At 52.6% G+C, this 17202-nt stretch overlaps 1 protein-coding gene across 3 annotated transcripts in view; it reads right to left on the reverse strand.

Annotated features, from left to right (window-relative positions):
* Window positions 1-17202, reverse strand: part of ACTN1 (actinin alpha 1) — a 95733-nt gene that overhangs the window by 76652 nt on the left and 1879 nt on the right. The window lies entirely within an intron of this gene.

Raw genomic sequence — 17202 nt, forward strand, 5'->3', positions numbered from 1 at the left:
GGGTCATGATCTCATGGTTCGTGAGTTCCAGCCCCACATTGGGCTCTCGGCACTCAGCGTGGAGCCCACTTGGGATCCTCTGTCTCCCTCTCTCTCTCTCTCTGCCCCTCCCCCACTTGCTTGCACTGGCTCTCTTTCTCTCGAAAATCAATAAACATTTTTTTTTTTTAAATTCTATATTACTTACTATCTTAACCTTCCCTGAAAATTAACATCTAACCACACTTGTGACAAGACGATGCTGATCTCCCCGGAGGGAAGAAGACCGATAAGGGGCTTTGAGAACTGTGTCCCCTGGGCTTGTCTCCCCAGCCCTGCCTCCTCCACCTACAGGGTCTCCCCCTGTACTGGGGCAGCCCCCCATTCAGAAAGTGGCCACAGGGCACCAAGGTTGGGCCTCAGAGCTGCTGCAGATCTCACAAGCCCCCAGGAAGCCTGCAAAAGACAGCTTTCCCCTCAAAGGGCAGGATCCAAACACCCTTCATTCTGTCATTACAACTTCTCCTAAAGCCCTCTCAGTATCAGGTGCGAGACTGGCTTCGGAGATAGAAATAAAGGCCACACAGACATCCCTGACTTAAGGGAATCATGGTTCTAGTGACTGGAAATCCCAGGATTCAGATCCTAGCCCTGCCACTTACCAGCTGCAGGACGCTGGGTAAATTACTAAACCTCTCTGGGCCTCAGTTTCCCCATCTGTAAAATGGGGACATACTGCCCGCCTCACGGGGTTGTTGTGAGAATCTTAAGGGTCAGCGCATGGGAAATTCTCATCCTGGTGCTTAAGATGCAAAAAGCTAAGCACGGTGCCAGGCACGCAGCATTAGAAGAGCTACTTTGTTATGACTCCTGTAATAGTATTATTCACCAGGCCCCCACGGCCTATTAACAGGCAGAGGTGACAGTGGAGCTTGAAATGCAAAGAAGGAATCATAGAGGCAAGGCCAGATTCAAGAGACAGGCACAGACTGGCTCCAATTGTCTTTGCACCATTATGTTCGTCTGCCTGAGCTTTTCCGAGCAATGCCGCAGCCGCAGCCACAGCCTAATGGGTGAATGGTGCCCACGAGCCTGCAAATGCTTTCCATCTGGCCTCTTCTCTCAGAGGAAGCCAGCAATGCCCCTTCATCACCCCCAGCCTGCCCACACCCAGGGTGCTGTAGCCCGGCTGAGCACTGTGTCCTTGCTGTTCAGGGCTTTTGTCTTTTTCAGCCAGCTGTCAATTTCTGCTCACCCTGGGCATTAGGTGGTAGGAGCACTTGAGCCCCCACAGACCTGGGTGCGGATCTCAGCCTGCAGTATGCCAGCCTCAGCGTGTTATTTGACTTCTCAGGGTTTTGAGCCCCTCGCCTGTAAACAGAGCTAATGCCTCCTACCTTGCTCTGAGGATGAAATAATAGTGTGATGTGAAACAAACAAACAGCTGGCACAGGGCCTACAACCACCGTGACTATGTCAGAGGGTGGAGCCTGGAACACCCCCACAGCCACAGAACCGGCCCAACCCTGTCATGGCCAAGAAGGTGCCATACTCGGGGGCAGCCAGCAAAGGCATGACCAGCACCCCCGTGCTCCCAGGAGGGCGAGGAAATCTGCCCCTCCCCAGTACAGCTTCATTCCCAAGACCCTCCTTGGGGGTGGCCAGTGCCTGGGGTGCCACGCAAGGCAAGAAGGAAAGAGAAGAGACACGGGGAAGAAAGGAAGAGGCGAAGGAGCAGCCCCCATCTAGCCCTGAGCTGCCCCACCTCCACGGCTTGGCATGGCACCGGGGCTTGCAGTGTCAGGGACCAGAACCCGCAGCGTTTACAACAGAGCGTGCCCACCATCCTGGAACGCAGTCCCCTCATCTTACAGGTGAGGATCAGGTGTGGCTTGTGCAGCATCGCACAGCAGCCACAGGCACAGCTCTTATGAACGGACCACTTCCGGGTTCCACAGGCAAGTGCAGGAATGTGTGTGTCAGAAGAGAGGTATTTGGGGCCCAAGGAGGGTGGAGACCCAGTTCTATCTCTAGTGAGGGGCTTCCGGTCTGCAGTCAGGGCAGACAGCTGGTGCTCGCTGCCGAGCAGAGGGAACCTGGCAGGGAGGGGACAGCCAGGGCAGTTGGCGAGGACCGTGCGCTCTGGCCAGGCAGCCCTGAGTTCAAAGTCTGGAACACCACTCAAGAGCTGTGTGGCTTGGGGCAAACGGTTTAATCTCACCAAAGCTCCATCTCTTCTGCAAAGTGGAGATGAAAATGAAATAGTACTCGCACTTGACAGTGCGGTTAGGATGACTGATATAATGCACATTACGGAATTAGCACAGGGCTGGGCATGTAGTAAGCGTTAGCTGCTAATGTGAGGACCGGCACCTGTCCCTTTGGCTCGTTTCTCGCTCCCCTCCTCAGCTGTAATCTCAGGAGCCAGTCCCGGGAACATCTGGGTACAAGGGCAGCCATGCAAAGGACCCACCTGTCATTCACCACCTCCAACCTGGCAGAGGACAGCTGCCATCATGTGTGAAACTCACCTGAACTCGACCACCCACACACTAGCCAGAACCCCAGCGGCTCCATCCATCTGCCTTCAGAGCACAGAGGCTCACGCTGCCTGTCTGTCAGCAGGTGTTTGGAGCCCACCCACAAGTATGACCTCAGAAGAGGGTTTATATGTGCCTGGAATAAACAGTCCTTACAAAACCAGCCCCGCAAGGAATGAACTCATGGCAGAGCATCCTTGGACAAGTCAGATCACCATCGTGGACCTCAGTCTCCTCATCTAAGTGGGGAGGACCAGGTGACGGTAGAGTTCCCTTCGGACTCTGGCATTCTGTGACTTGATTTCTTCAAACTGCTCCAGAAGAAAGAAGGGCTAGAGCTGGGTCCTGGGAGTAAACAAAGTAGAAGACAAGGCTGCCTATTGACACCAGTCCCTTGGGCAGATTCCAGGCTGAAATCCTTGCTCCCTGGCTCCGCTCAGCCTGCAGTCTCTCCTACCTCACACCGATCCTGTGACCCAGATAAGCCTACACCAAAGACGGATCGATGATGAGCAGCCCACCTTGCAGTGGGCCCAGATACTCTCCCCACCCCAGGACCACACCTGGAGCACCCAGGCTAGAAGGCAGAGCTAAGAGACCCTTCACCAATCCCAAATAAGGCTGCCTACCCTCCACAGGCACCTGGCTTCCCACATGGCCACACCCTAAGCAGGCATTTCCAGAATAAGAGAGTGCATGCAGATCCCAAGACACAGAGCACCACCGGATCCCGTAAGGGAAGCTCATTCACCGGGCCCCACCCACGCCCTCCCTAGAGGGTAGGAACAAATTCCTGACAGCTGAGGACACAGAAGACTCCTAAAGATAAGAGTCCGTGTATGAGCAGAATAGTTAGTTTCAGGGCCAGGCTGGGAAGCCCAGGAATCAACCTCAAGATCACCTCCAGAAGCCCTTGGCTCTACCGAGCAACCCCCATCAAGGGGACAGAAACACAGAAAGCTGGCGTTGGCCCCAGACCTTAGAGATCATCTCCATGTGCTAATCCAGGCAAGGCATTTCCAACACCGCACTCCCCTCAACCCAGTCCTCTCATTTTATAGGTAAGGATCAGGTGTGGCTTATCCAGCATCACACAGCAGCCATAAGCAGCTCTAAAAACAGACCTCGGGTCTCCTGTGGCCCTGGTACCTGAGGCACAACTGCTGTCCTTGTTCCGAAGGGACAGAACAGGGTCCTCCCAGGCAGCTCTCTGGACTGACAGTTCAAAGAGGACAGTTTTTCCATATCTAGTCCTTTCCTAAATGCCACCCACCAGGGTCCCAACAGGAAGGGAGCAGGAGGCAGGTGGACCAGGGTCCTGCTGGGCCCCACATGCTGGGGAGCTGGGGGGGTCTGAAGGTTCTGTCTGGTTCCATGCCCCCCCGGCTGCTGTGGCTAAAGACAGCAGGCTGCTGACGTCCACCGCCGAAGAGAGAACCCTCAGTGCTGGGTCTGGAAGGTTTTATTTCCTTTGAGGCCCCCAAGCCCACATAAGAGGACCAGAAACTCCCTAAGATTTTCTGAAGTAGGGGCCGTAGCCAAATCCAACAAGGGCAGGGAACAGAAGGACGTGTCAGCATGGCCAGTACCTCAGGAGAGGAATCTGAAGTGGGCCGCTGGCCAAAAGAAGAAAACACACAGCTGGACTGCCTGCCAGGGAGCCGGGGAGGGGGGTGGGTACGCTGGCTCCCGGCCACCCTGCTTCGGTCAGACACCTGGGAGGGGGTGTCGAGCAGCATGGCAAGGCTGAGGTCATCCTGAGCTCGGACCCCAGCTCAAGCATAAGGCCAGCTTCCCCGGCCTCCTCTGGACTCCGGGGCACACTTCTGAGCCCACGAAGCCAGCCTGGGCTCCCTCTGGGACCTCAATTCAGCCCCATCACCAAAGCGGCCCTTGGTGCCTTGGACTATCGCCACCCAACACCTCAGCATCCGCCAGACATTTCCGGCTGGACTGTGGCTGCCCCACCCCCTCTAAGGCACCCACGGTCACCGCTCAGCATATCTAATATTTGGTGAGCACCTACTGTGTGCCAGCAGGAGGCTCCTGAGGAGGCGCCCTCGCAGGGTACAGGAGCACATCTCCCACCCCAGGTCCAGGCCCCCCCGACCCCCACAGAGAAAGAACGCAACTTCCCCTTATTTGGGAGGGGGGGGAAGAGGGAGGAGGCACTAGGTACTAAATACCAGCAAAGTCACCATCTACATAAAGACCTCTAGGGCAGATTGCAAAAGTAGCCCCAATGCTTTCCCTTGCCTGTATCTATCTTCTTTGCGAGTAGCTTTGCAGTGCCCTCACACTTGTTAAAAATACAAATTCTCAGGCCCCACCCCAGACCTATATAAACCCTGAGGATGGGGTCCAGCATCTGTATTTTAAGCAGTCTTCTGGGTGATTCTGATGCACCGTCAAGTTTGAGAACCACCCTTCTAGGCTTCAAGGCTCTGAGATGAGGTGGCCTGAATGTGTCTGGATCCCGGTGGCATAGCCTTCCAGAAGCCCCCTACTAGGGGGGCTCCCACGAGACCCCCAGACCCACCTCCAATCATCCAAGGAGCCCCAAGTCATTCATAGATCGGTGATATCCCCTGAGAACCCTCCAAATGTCCTCAGGGCCAAGAGTTTCACAACAATGCCCAAAGCGACTCTGATGAGGACTGCCAAGAGGCTGCCAACTCGCCTGTCCTTTCCAGCTCCCTCCTGCCCATCCTCTACCCAGGCGCTAAGTGAGCGAGGCAAGGGCTGAGTGGCCAAGAGCCAGGAGAGAAGGAAGAAAAGGCCAAAGCCAGGAAACCAGGCATGGACAGGGAGACATAACTGGAATCCCACTGGCTGCCCCCCGGCCCCGGCCAAGAAGGGCTCAGCTGTGGCTCCCCACCTCTGCCTCTTCCAAAACTCTATGTGCAGAGAACGACTGACTTCCAAATGTTGCAAGATACCACTGTGAGACATAAAATGCAAACTCATTTAGAAGCATTCCCAAATTCACAGTAGCTTTCTGTCATTACAGATTTGCTTCATCAAGAAGCAATAAAAGCACAACTGCTATCCTGGGAGGAGAAAAACTGGCAAAGCAGTGAGCCCCTAAGAAGCTGACTGTTGGAGCCCCAGGAAGAGGGCAGCGGGCAAGGGTGTAGGTCCCCCCCACCCCCCACCCAGGAAATGGGAGCCAGGTGCCAAAAACACATGTGGGAAGAAAGAAAAGAAGAAACTGAGGCTGGCTGCTTCTGCCCTCCCTCCTCAAATACCAGGGAGTCTCCGAACCCCGAGGGGGCTCATGGCAGCAGGTATAACACAGAGAGCCGCCTGCAGCCTCCGGTCCCACCTGCCATCTGTAAGCCACTGTGCAACTCGGACAAGTCCCTCAAGTCCCCCAGCCCCTCTGGGCCTCAACCGTTGTCTCATCCACAAAACAGGGCGGAGCCAGGCCAACCTCCACAGCTCCAGGCCACAGGAACGGTGTGAGCAGAAAGAACAGCATGTGAGCACGCTGCTACGTTGGGTATGACACCATTTATGTAGTTGGTTTTTTTTTTTAATTTTTAATGTTTATTTATTTTTGAGGGGGAGAGGGGGAGGGGGAGAGAGAGAGAGAGAGAGAGAGAGAGAGAGAGAGAGAGAGAATGAGCTGGGGAGGGGCAGAAAGAGAAGGAGACACAGAATCCGAAGCAGGCTCCAAGCTGTCAGCACAGAGCCCGACGCGGGGCTCGAACTCACAGACCGCGAGATCATGACCTAAGCCGAAGTCGGACGCTCAACCGACTGAGCCACCCAGGTGCCCCCATTTATGTAGTTTTCAACAGGCACAAAGATACAGACAACTACACAGGCAAGAACTGTATAAACCAACGCTGAGGAAAGAAAACACCAAATGCGGGACAGTGGTTAATTCCAGTGAGGAAGGGAACAGCATTGGGGACAGGAACACCAGAACCCTACCTCTGCCTATAAGGCCTTTGTGAACTGGCCTCCAAAGCAGAAAACCTAGAAAAACAGCTGTAACCAACTAAGCCTTTGCAAACCTTTCTAAATTTCGTTACCTCCAGCTAAGCCATCACATAAGGTGTTGCAAAGACTAAATGAATTAATATCTGGGAAACACTTAGAGTGTGCGTGGCCCACGGCACAGAACTGGGCTGGCACGTGCTGGGGGTGGGTGCTCAGCTCCGCATTCCCTGGGCCTGGGCCTGGGCCTAAGCTGGGGTCTTCCGAGCCAGGGGCTTCCATGAAAAGGTAATCAGGGGCCGGTCCCGAGCCTGACCCCCCTGCGCCCGCTGTGGCCTTAATGCTTGTGCCAACCACCCCTAGTAGAGGAGCTCCAGACAGGCCCACTGAACTGAAACCCCAGAGTGGCACTCCTTAATTTTTTGAAAGTTAATTATAGAATGAACCTCTCAATTAACTATAGCTTAAGACAAACAACAACCACAACAACAAAGTGGCTTTCACCTGAGAGGAAAGTTTGGGGAAACATCTAAATTAAAAAGAGGCCTCCGGGCTTCATGCAGGCAAAGCTACCTCCCAACAGTCCCAGCCAGGATCCAGGATAAAGGGCAGGAAACCGGGGGTCTGGCCCCGCTTCCCCTGCTCCGGGAATGCAGGATTCATGAGCCGCCTCCTCCTGGTTCCCAGAGCCAAGCCTGGAAAAGCACTTCGGGTTCCTGGAAAGAAAGGCCTTTCCGAAAAATGGGGAGCTCTACTGGAAAGTGCCATTATGTATTATCTGGAGGATGTCTGCGGCGTTTGAAAGGGAGCCACTCCTCTGCCAAAGTCAAATCAGTGGCCAAAATCAACAGGGGGGCTTCTCAGAGCCAAAGAGGCACACACGTGTGCCTGCACTCACACCGACACGCACAGCCGTGCTCACACAGCCGGACAGACACTGCTGTCGGGACCACAGAACCTCCATAAAGTTGCACCCCCCTGCAGACGCTGCACTGGGGGGCAGGCGGGGACCCTACTTCCTGGCGTTGGCACTTAGAAGTAAAAGCCCCACTTCTGTCCGTTCCCAAGCCACAGGCTGTGTGGCCATTCCCACGCTGGACATAAGGAGAAAAGAGAGTCTGGCTGGAACAAGCCCCCACCCACCCGAGCACAAGGCTTGCGGCCTGTCCTCCAAGATGCAAAGCCAAGTTCCATGAGGAGACCTGCCTGAATCAGGCCACCCACCTTGACGTGCCCCCCCACCTCCTGTCGGTTCACCTACAGAGGATCTGAAAATAGAGCTCAGCATCACTCCATTCTGTTCCCATCCGTTTATAATCAGCTTTACAGATGGCTTTTAAAAAATAAATCTTTGGGCCCATAAAAATGCTCCCCTGCAAGCCCCGGCCTGGCCTCAAATCACAGGCCTGTGACTGGGCTCTGAACAACCCCACAGTATCAACCATGAAGAAACAGGAAAAACAAGGTAGAGAGGAGGCAGCTTGTCAAAAGCTCCCTTCCCCCAAGGATCGATTTTCCACCATCAGCTGAACCCCCCGGGGCCTCTGATTTAGACCCTGAGACGAAAGGTTCAACACGGGGGGGCGGGGGGGGGGGGGGGCAGGAAGGACACTGCCCTACCCTCCGTGCCGTCCTGTGGCCTGGTCCACAGCGCGGAAAAGCCAGAACGGCTCACTCCCAACAACCTAAGCCTCACCAACTCTCCCTCACCAACTTTTTACCAGCCTCAAGGCTTAAACAAGAACCTCCAACTTCACGTTCCATGTGCACAAGCTTTCAAAAGCAAAACAAACACCTCAGCTACCTGGTTCAAAGCCTGTTGTTCCCCTGGTGACCAAACAAAGGGAAGATGAACAGGTGAGGCTGAAGGAACAGAGGAGGGACATGGTTGAATCTGAAAGCAGGGAAGCCAGTCCCCAAAAGCTGGAGTCAGCTCTTACAGGGGCCACCAGGGACACCTAGGGCCCTCCAGGTTCAGGGGACCTGAGTGTATTCCCGTCAGTTATTCTTTAGATGGGTAGAAATACAACTAGAACGCTCCCCTACCTTTTCAACCGAGAAAAGTAACTTCAGAAAGGTCCTGCTCACCTGGCTTAGACTACAGACCCTCCAGTCAAAGACCTGGATTCAAAACCAGCTCTACCCCTCCTTTCAGGTTGCAGGGGAGACCCTGGTAAAGTCACTGAACCTTTCTGAGCCTTATTTGCCCTGTCTACAAAATGGGGAGAAGGCCTGACAAGTTTGCTCATCGTGATTAACGAAGAGAAAACCACGTGTGAAAGCATAAATATTAAAAATCATGAATCATGGGGCGCCTGCCTGGCTCAGTGGGTACAGCGCATGACTCTTGTTCTTAGGGTCATGAGTTTGAGCCCCACATTGGGGGTGGAGTTTATTTTTAAAACATCATGAATCATGTAATGAGTACTTGATTATATAGCACCTTTAATCGTTCCTTACGATTTCATTTATATAAGCCTTGTCCCTCAAAACATAAACTACGGAATAGCAAAAGGTTTGTCCGTTTCTAGTGAAGGGTCGAGTTCCAAGGTCAGTGTGCCTGGGTTCATGCATAACCTGGCTTACTAGCTGTTTGATCTTGGGCAAGACACTTGACCTCACTGAGTCTCAGTTTCCCTGTCTGCAAAAAGGAAAGTAACAGTACCTTCCTCAAAGGGTTGACGAATGGAGGTAATCCAAACCATGCAACCCTCAAACAGTATGAACTATTATTATTTGGGGAACATTCTTACCAAATACTGGTTGGTTGGTACAAAACAGTTAACTCTCCTTTCTAGTCGTCCTTCTCTCACCTTCTCTTTCCTTTCTGGGAGGTGGACAGTGTTTACATTATCTCCTATCATGGGTTTGGGAAATGCTTTAATTTTTTTTAATGTTTTTATTATTTTTGAGACAGAGAGAGACAGAGCATGAGTGGGGGAGGGGTAGAGAGAGAGGGAGACATAGAATCCGAAGCAGGCTCCAGGCTCTGAGCTGTCAGCACAGAGCCTGCCGCGGGGTTCGAACTCACAGACCACGAGATCATGACCTGAGCTGAAGTCGGCTGCTCAACCGACTGAGCCACCCAGGCGCCCCAAGCAATGCTTTAAACCAAAACGTAAGGCTCCCCTTAAGGACCGAGGGTACCTTCATTCCCAGGCCCTTCTTGCTCTGCAGTCATTGAGCATGTTATGTCTCCAAGCTCAGGATTTTCGTCTATCAGGTATGAGCATCCCACATCCCTTACAAGGCTGTTGTGAATGTTAAATGGGGCCCATCGACAGAACACATCTACCATACAAGCCATGTGCAGCAAGGGCTTCTCTATGCCCCCCCCCCCCATTGTGAGAGATGACAGGCCTGGACAGGACCCCAAAACCTCTCAATAAAGAGCAGACACCAGCCCAAAAGTAGCCCGCTACAGCCAAGGACCAAGCAGGCAGTTTCCAGGGTAACAGCATCCTCTGCACCTACTCCAGATTTCCATCCCCAGCTGCTTTTAATTCTCTTCCCGCCTCTGTAGTGGGCTAAGTCACCTCTTCCCACTATTGCTAGGCAACCCTGAGCACAGTGCAGCTGCCTCCTGGGGGAGGGCCGCGCCCCCCCCCCCCACTTTTCGGGACTGGGGAAAGCTGCCCCACGTGGACCCCATTAACCCTGGGAATGGCAGAAGGTGAGAAGCACTCCCAGACCAAAAGGGTCTATAGGTGCAGGTGCAGTGGGGACTCTACCTGGGGGAAATGAGGAAAGCCACCCCCTCCTTCCCCACCCCAGCCTTCTACTTGCCTGGGCTTATCTGTGATCCATTCTTAAGCAGTCTCCAAGCACAGGGTCACATCAAGCTTTTTATGAAAGCTGCCCTCTTGATTAGTTACCTCTTCGGCGGCTCTCCCACTCACACACCATGAACCTGGATCCCCGACCTTAGAGTAAACGGTCAGCAGGAGAGAACAGGTGGACAGACACGAATGAGGAAGAGGGACAAGGAGGCAGAGAGCACCAGAAGCTCCCGTGAGGTCCCTTAGCTTCAGAGGTGGGAGGATGGGTAATTGTCATTTTCTTCTCTGTATTACTTAGCATTTTCTGAGGCTTTTTAAATTAAGATTGAATTATACCATAAAAGTCATCCGTTTGAGTGGGTTTTAGTATATTTAGATACATTTAGATTATATTTACATATATTTTAGTGTATACATATTTAGAGGAAGTTTTAGTTTACTTAGTATATAGTTTTTAGTGTATTCACAAGGCTGTGCCACCATCACCACTATCTAATTCCAGAATGTTTTCATCACTGGGTTTTGTTTTTTGTATATGTCTTCTCCGGTCAGTGTTCCAGACACGCAAGCATCTCTCTCTTTTATAAGCAGCAAAGCGGTGAGGAGGGAAATGCCGGAGCCACACTGCCCACCTCTCATGGGCTCTGTGATCTTGGAAGTTACGCAGCTGCTCTGAGCCAGCTCCCTCATCCGTAAAATGTGGATAAAGTGCCCACCTCACAGGACTAGACGTGCTAACACAACACAGAGTCCCTGACGCAGTGCCCGATACTTAGCCTGTGCTCAGAAAAGGTGAGCCACTATGGAGATCATGAGAAAAAGAATTTTTTTTTTTTTTTTTTTAAGTACAGCTCTGCTCCCAGCTCCGGTCCCCGGGAAGATGACCGTACCCAGGCTATTGGGGACTGCCATCAGTTTTGCTTATTTGTCTGGGAGGGCTGAATGGGGCACCCAGAGTGGGCAGGCTGGAGTCGTGACTATCGCCTAGGTGGCTCTGGGCATCACTACACCAGACCTAAGGGGCCCACTGTGTTGAGAATCTGCCAGACAATCCCCAGCCAGGACACAGGAGCAGGGGCTAGGCAAGGCAGAGAAGAAAGACAGCATCTAACTAGCCCTCTCTGTAAATGTACCCCCTACCCACTGAGAAGGAAGGCTTCTGGGAGCTGGGGCTTGATGCCTAACCTGGGACCCAGTGAGAAAACTTGATGGTTCAGAGGAAGGTGGCTGGCTCAGCTGGTGGAACATGCAACTCTTGATCTCAGGGTTGTGAGTTCGAACCCCATGCTGGGTATAGAGATTACTTTTAAAAAATCTATTTAAAAAAAAAAAAGGAAGGAAGGTGGGCTTCCAGGGTGACTCTGAGCCCTGGTTTGCTGGGTCTCCTGCCCCCACCACTCCCAAGGTCCCCTGAGCCTCCATCAGGGCCAGGTTTGGGCAGGTAGTGGTGCTTAGCAGGACACCGGTGCCTCAGCAGTGAGACAAAACCCTGGGCTGAATCAGGAGTCCAATCAGGGGACGCCTGGCTGGCTCAGTCAGTGGAGCATATGACTCTTAATCTCAGGGTTGTGAGTTCAAGCCCCACATTGGGTACAGAGATTATTTGAAAATAAAATCTTTAAGAAAAAAAAAAAGGAGTCCAATCGGGCTGACCCAGAGTGGCCAGGACTAAGGAACCCAGCCATGACCCCTTTGGGGAGCTACAGACTAAACTGTCTAAACCAGCTGGTGGGCTCCAGGACCTCTCCAGGGTCATTGGTGAGTAACTGAGCCCAGCTCCCTGGGCCCTTGCAGAGCTGTGTGCCCAAGGAGCAAACACAAAGGGGAGAAAAGTAGGGCTGGTGGGGAAGGTGCCCTGAGACCACAGCCCCTTGGCTGCACACCCCATCCTAGAAAAAGCTTGGGTAGGTTACACGTTGGGGCAGCTCAGGTGGGGTTAACTGGCTGGGACAGTCCCAACAACACCTGCACAGGTGTGGGGCTCTCGAGCTGTACAAACAGACTGGCCTCTCAGAAAGGTGAGAGTTCAGCTCTGGGAGGGACAAAGCTGACCGGGAAAGAAGGACAAAGGATGAGAACAATGGGAGGGGGTGTTCCCTAGCCTGCAGCAGCTTACACATCATTGCCCTCTGGTCTGCCCTTCCAGCCTTCTCCTTTCTCCTACTGCCCTACCCTCCTTTACACACACACACACACACACACACACACACACACACACATGCACACACGAATGCACGCATGCACACGCACGCGCACACAGCCCAGATGTCAGGGAAAGGGGAGGCTTCCCAGCAGCACCTTCGAATCCTGCCCCACAGAGACCAACACCACATCTCTGGCCATTTGTGGCACTGCCCGGTGTGATTTCTACCTTTCCAGTTCCCTCTCCATCTAAACCATGGGTTTTCCACAACCCCAGGTGGGTGGAGCATCGGATACCCAACAGGGATTCAACCAATGCTTACTGACTGAGTCTACCAAGAGAAATTACTGATGTTCTCACACAAAGAAGGGACTAGAAGGTAGACGAGCAGAGACATCGGCTCTTCTCCAGAGACACCCAGCAGCAGATCTCAAGTCTCAGACTTGGGCCGCCCCGCCCTGGTTCCAGACCCACAAGAGGCACCAGGTCTTGTGTGACAAGTCCTCAAGCCAGGCTTACGGTTTGTGGCCACTGGCCAGGCGCCCAGCCCCAGGCCTTCCTGGAGAAGGAAAGGGGAGACCCAAATCCCAACCACAAACTACAAGACACCCCTTTGGTTTGACCTCTTCACACTTAAAACCGCCCCACAAGGAAGGGCCCAGGGGCCCAGGCCTCCTCCCACCCCACCCCCACTCCACAGAGCACAGCCTTAGCAGCCCCTTCTCAAGAAATGAGCTTCAGGAAACAAGTTTGCTCCTTTTTCGTTTGAAAAGGCTGGTGACCAGGGACCTTGCAGGAGCCTGCTAGCCTGTCACTCCTACAAGCCCATCTTCAGTGACCAACGGCTCCTGGAGATCTCATCATTCCTCAAAACTGGACAAGCTGGTTCTCAGGAAGCTCCAGGCCTTCTCACATCTGTCCCAGGGTAGGCTGGGTGGCAGCCAGAGACAGCTCCCTGGGGCAAAGCAGGGCTGGTAGGCTACCGGGAGGTTTGGGCAGGGCCTAAAGAATGCCCTCGGCTATTTGACTGTAGGGCCTGAAGACACTCTAGGCTTTATTTTAGTTTAGTTTAGTGTATTTCCTTTATTTTAGTTTAGTGTATTTTTTAAGTTTACCTATTTATTTTGAGAGAGACAGCAAGCGTGAGCTGGGGAGGGGCAGAGAGAGGGAGAGAGAGAACCCCAAGCAGGCCCCACGCTGTCAGCACAGAGCCCAACTCCGGGCTCAAACTCATGAAACGTGAGATCATCACCTGAGCTGAAATCAAGAGTCAGTCGCTTAATCGACTGAGCCACCCAGGGGCCCTCAGGCTGTCTCCTTTAGAAGACACTCATACTTTGAGGTCATTTTACCTGTACTGTGACCAACTTACAAAGCTTTTGAGCACGTCACATTCATTTGTTTCTCCTGGATACCCAAAATGTAGGCAAAGGGTAAGCAAGGGATTCTACACCATTCTATAGTGAAGGGACTGAGCAATCAGAAAGGTCAAGTGACACCGAATGAGCCAGAGATGACGTCAGGGTCCGAGGTCAAGGAGAACACAACTCCATACACTCCTAGCCAACTAGGAGTGGGCTCCTTCTAAGATGGGTTTATATACTACACCTTATCTCAAAGAATACAGGGTAAAGGCCACAGAAACTCTGGCTCCTCAAAATAGTTAACATGCATTTTTATTGAGCACGCGCTGTCAGGTGCTGTATTAAATTCCCTACACACATTACTTGGTTTAAACCTCCACTCAACTAAATCAGGCAGGAGCGATTATTAGACTCATTTCCCCATTGGCATCATCAGGCACAGAGCAGGTAAGTGATCCCCCGAGGATCACATAGGTAGTCAGTGGAGGGGCTGAGATTTGAACCCAGTGTGCCCAGAGCATGTCTAGATACAGCCCCAGGTTGATGCCAATTATTTATTCAGTGTTATTTCTTGACCCCCTACAGGCCTAACCCCGCAGGAGGCACTAGGGATTCAGCAGAAAACAGGACAGGCTGAGCGCTGGGCCCATGGCCACAGGCACGGAGTGAAGCAGGCAGGAGAGCACAAGAGTGAGGGGTAGGAGGATGGGAACAAGAGCCAATTCTCTCCTCCTGGACATTTTACTTCCACCAGGCATCAGTTTGGTTTTTGCAGTCCTAACCTCCAAGGCAGGTGGATGTCCTGTTCCTCCCCATGTAAACCCCTCCAAAACAGGCCTCCCCTCTCTGCAGGCCTCCACCTTCATCAGCTAGCTCCTGTGATGGTCCTGCAGACCAGCAGTGAGTACAAACAAGGTGGTACAGGGCCACCTGGGTGGCTCAGTCGGTTTGGCGGCCGACTTCAGCTCAGGTCACGATTTCGCGGTCTGTGAGTTCGAGCCCTGCGTTGCGCTCTGTGCTTACAGCTCAGAGCCTGGAGCCTGCTTCCAATTCTGTGTCTCCCTCTCATTCTGCCCCTGCTTATTCTCTCGCTCTCAAACATAATAAACATTGAAAAAACATTTAAAAACAAAAAACAAGGTGGTACATATTCCTGTGACCTGGAATGATGTGGGTACAGACTCCAGAGCTGGAACTATTTACAACCACCTTCATTTACCTGCCAGGTGAATGCCTCTCTGTTTCAACACCATTAGCTCAACAAATATTGATTAAGTTACGTATGTTAAAAAAAAAAAAAAAAAAATAGGACTGGCACCTGTGGAAATCCACATTAAACCAGAGCCTCCAAGATTTAAGAGAGAAAATAAAATTTAACAACCAAAAGCTGCCATTTTACAAATCTTCGTCAACCCAGCAGGTGGGGGTATTAGCTCCTTTTTATGAATAAGGAATCGGAGGCTGAGAGGTTACAGTAACTTGCCCAAGGTCACAAGCCTGAAAGTGTAGAGCCAGGATGCTACTCAAAGTCCATGCTCTTTCCAGCTTGCCTGGCATCCAGCAGGCCTCACATGAGGTTGTGGGTGAGGGAAAAAACTGGGGGCTACGGTCATCTCGAAAAGACGGGCGTTCAGACCTGCTACCTTCTAAAAGGTGGCTTTAGAGCTCAGCCTCAAAGGTCAGGAAGATTGTGAAAGCCAGCAAACTCCCTAATCCACTGCATTTTATGTCTGGAGGCAGGGAGTCAAGCCCAAGGAACGCTGCAAGAAAGCATTCTTTGAAGAAGGGACAAGCCACGGCCAACCAATGCAGGTCTTTGAGTCATGCCTCCTGCCTGCACAGACTTCTACCTGCATCTGCATCAGGCCTAACCATTCACCAAGGAAGTGCTTCCTACCACATCACTTAATCTGATGCCCGTAAGAGCCCTGGGGATCGGCAGGGCAGGGCAGGGCAGGACGGGAATGTGGCCCGTTTACCGAGGAGGAAACAGATCGGAAGCACCTGTCTGTACCATTCAGCGCTCTATCCTCAGCCCTTGGAACTAGGCCTGACAGAATAGCTGCTCAAAAGTTATGTGTTGAATAGTCTAATAAAAGCTCAGAGAAGTGAAACGACTGGACCAAAGTCTCTCTTGTTGTGAACACACCAGGGCTAAAAACAGGGCCTTCTGCCTCCCACCCAGAGGCCTTCCTATCCTACCGCACTGGGTCCTCCCACCCACCCACCCACATACACTCACTCTGCTGCCTCCATCTGCAATGGTCAGCCTCCTCTGTCTACCCGTCTGCTCTGATCCCACTCAACTCTGACCTCCCACGATCAGCAGGGAGGCTGTGAAAAGCAGCCAGTTACTTCAGATCCGATCCCCCACACCTAATACCACTTCCTTATATACCTACCACCCCGCTGAAAACGAGGTGAAATTTTCAGACAAGTTCACCGAGGCCCATGCAAGGTAACAGAATTAATGGCAGGCCAAAAAAAAAAAAACCTTGGATTTTCAAAGTGAGGCCTGGAGCTTGTGCCACGCCCCCCCGGCCCCCACCCCATCAACCCACCGAAGCACGGGTTGACTCCCCTTGGTCCAGAGATCCTTGTAGGCTCTGGATGCCAAGCCCAGCTTTCCTGCCTTCCTCGCCACCAAGGGACAAGTGAGGGGAAGCTTCCTGCCCCTGACATGGCTGCATTCCAGTCCCATCATGCACCATTTGGGCCTCGGGGCTGGTCGCTTCTCCCTCTGCCCCTCATTTCCTCAACCTCAGGTGTGCCAGGCTCACGTCAGCCAGAGCCAGCTCTTACAACTGTTGAGTCTGCCCTCCAGATAACCACATTTCCCAGATGACCCTGATCCCACCTGGCTACCCAGAGGCCTGGTGCACACCCCCACCACCCTGATCAGGGGTTTGTGAGTCTATATGTGTATACACACACACAAATAGAAACAATACAATTTTCCTCCCCAACTATATCTAATGTATTCATTCATTCGATACCACGGAATACTGTGAGCAGGTCCAGTGGCAACGCTGAGGAGACAGGAATTTCTTCCCCCCAGGAACTTCATCCCACAGTCCTGTCACTCCTGCCCCATCTAGGCATACAGTAGGTGCTCAGTAAACAGGAATGTCTCTTCTCCCATGGAAGATCCCAAGACATCCACCCCCCTAATCCCTCCCCCTCCTGTCCAATTTAAAATCTAGTCTCATGAAGGCCTCACCCTGAAATTTAAAAAGGGCCCCCTGCCTTGGCCTCTTGATAATCTCCAAATTACCACTCCATTTCTCAGCCTCCACCAACAGCCCGAATGCCCCAGGAAATAAGCCCCCAGAGTGGGGGGCTGTCACAGCCTCTCTGCAGCTCCCCCTGGGGGGACAACAGGAAGAGGGGGAGGGGTGTTTAAGCAAATGCCATACTGTAAATAAGTCAGCTGGAAGCCGGGGACCTTCTGC

This window comes from Panthera onca, chromosome B3 (assembly GCF_046562875.1).
Source record: "Panthera onca isolate mPanOnc1 chromosome B3, mPanOnc1 haplotype 2, whole genome shotgun sequence".
In the NCBI taxonomy this organism is placed as follows: Eukaryota; Metazoa; Chordata; class Mammalia; order Carnivora; family Felidae; genus Panthera; species Panthera onca.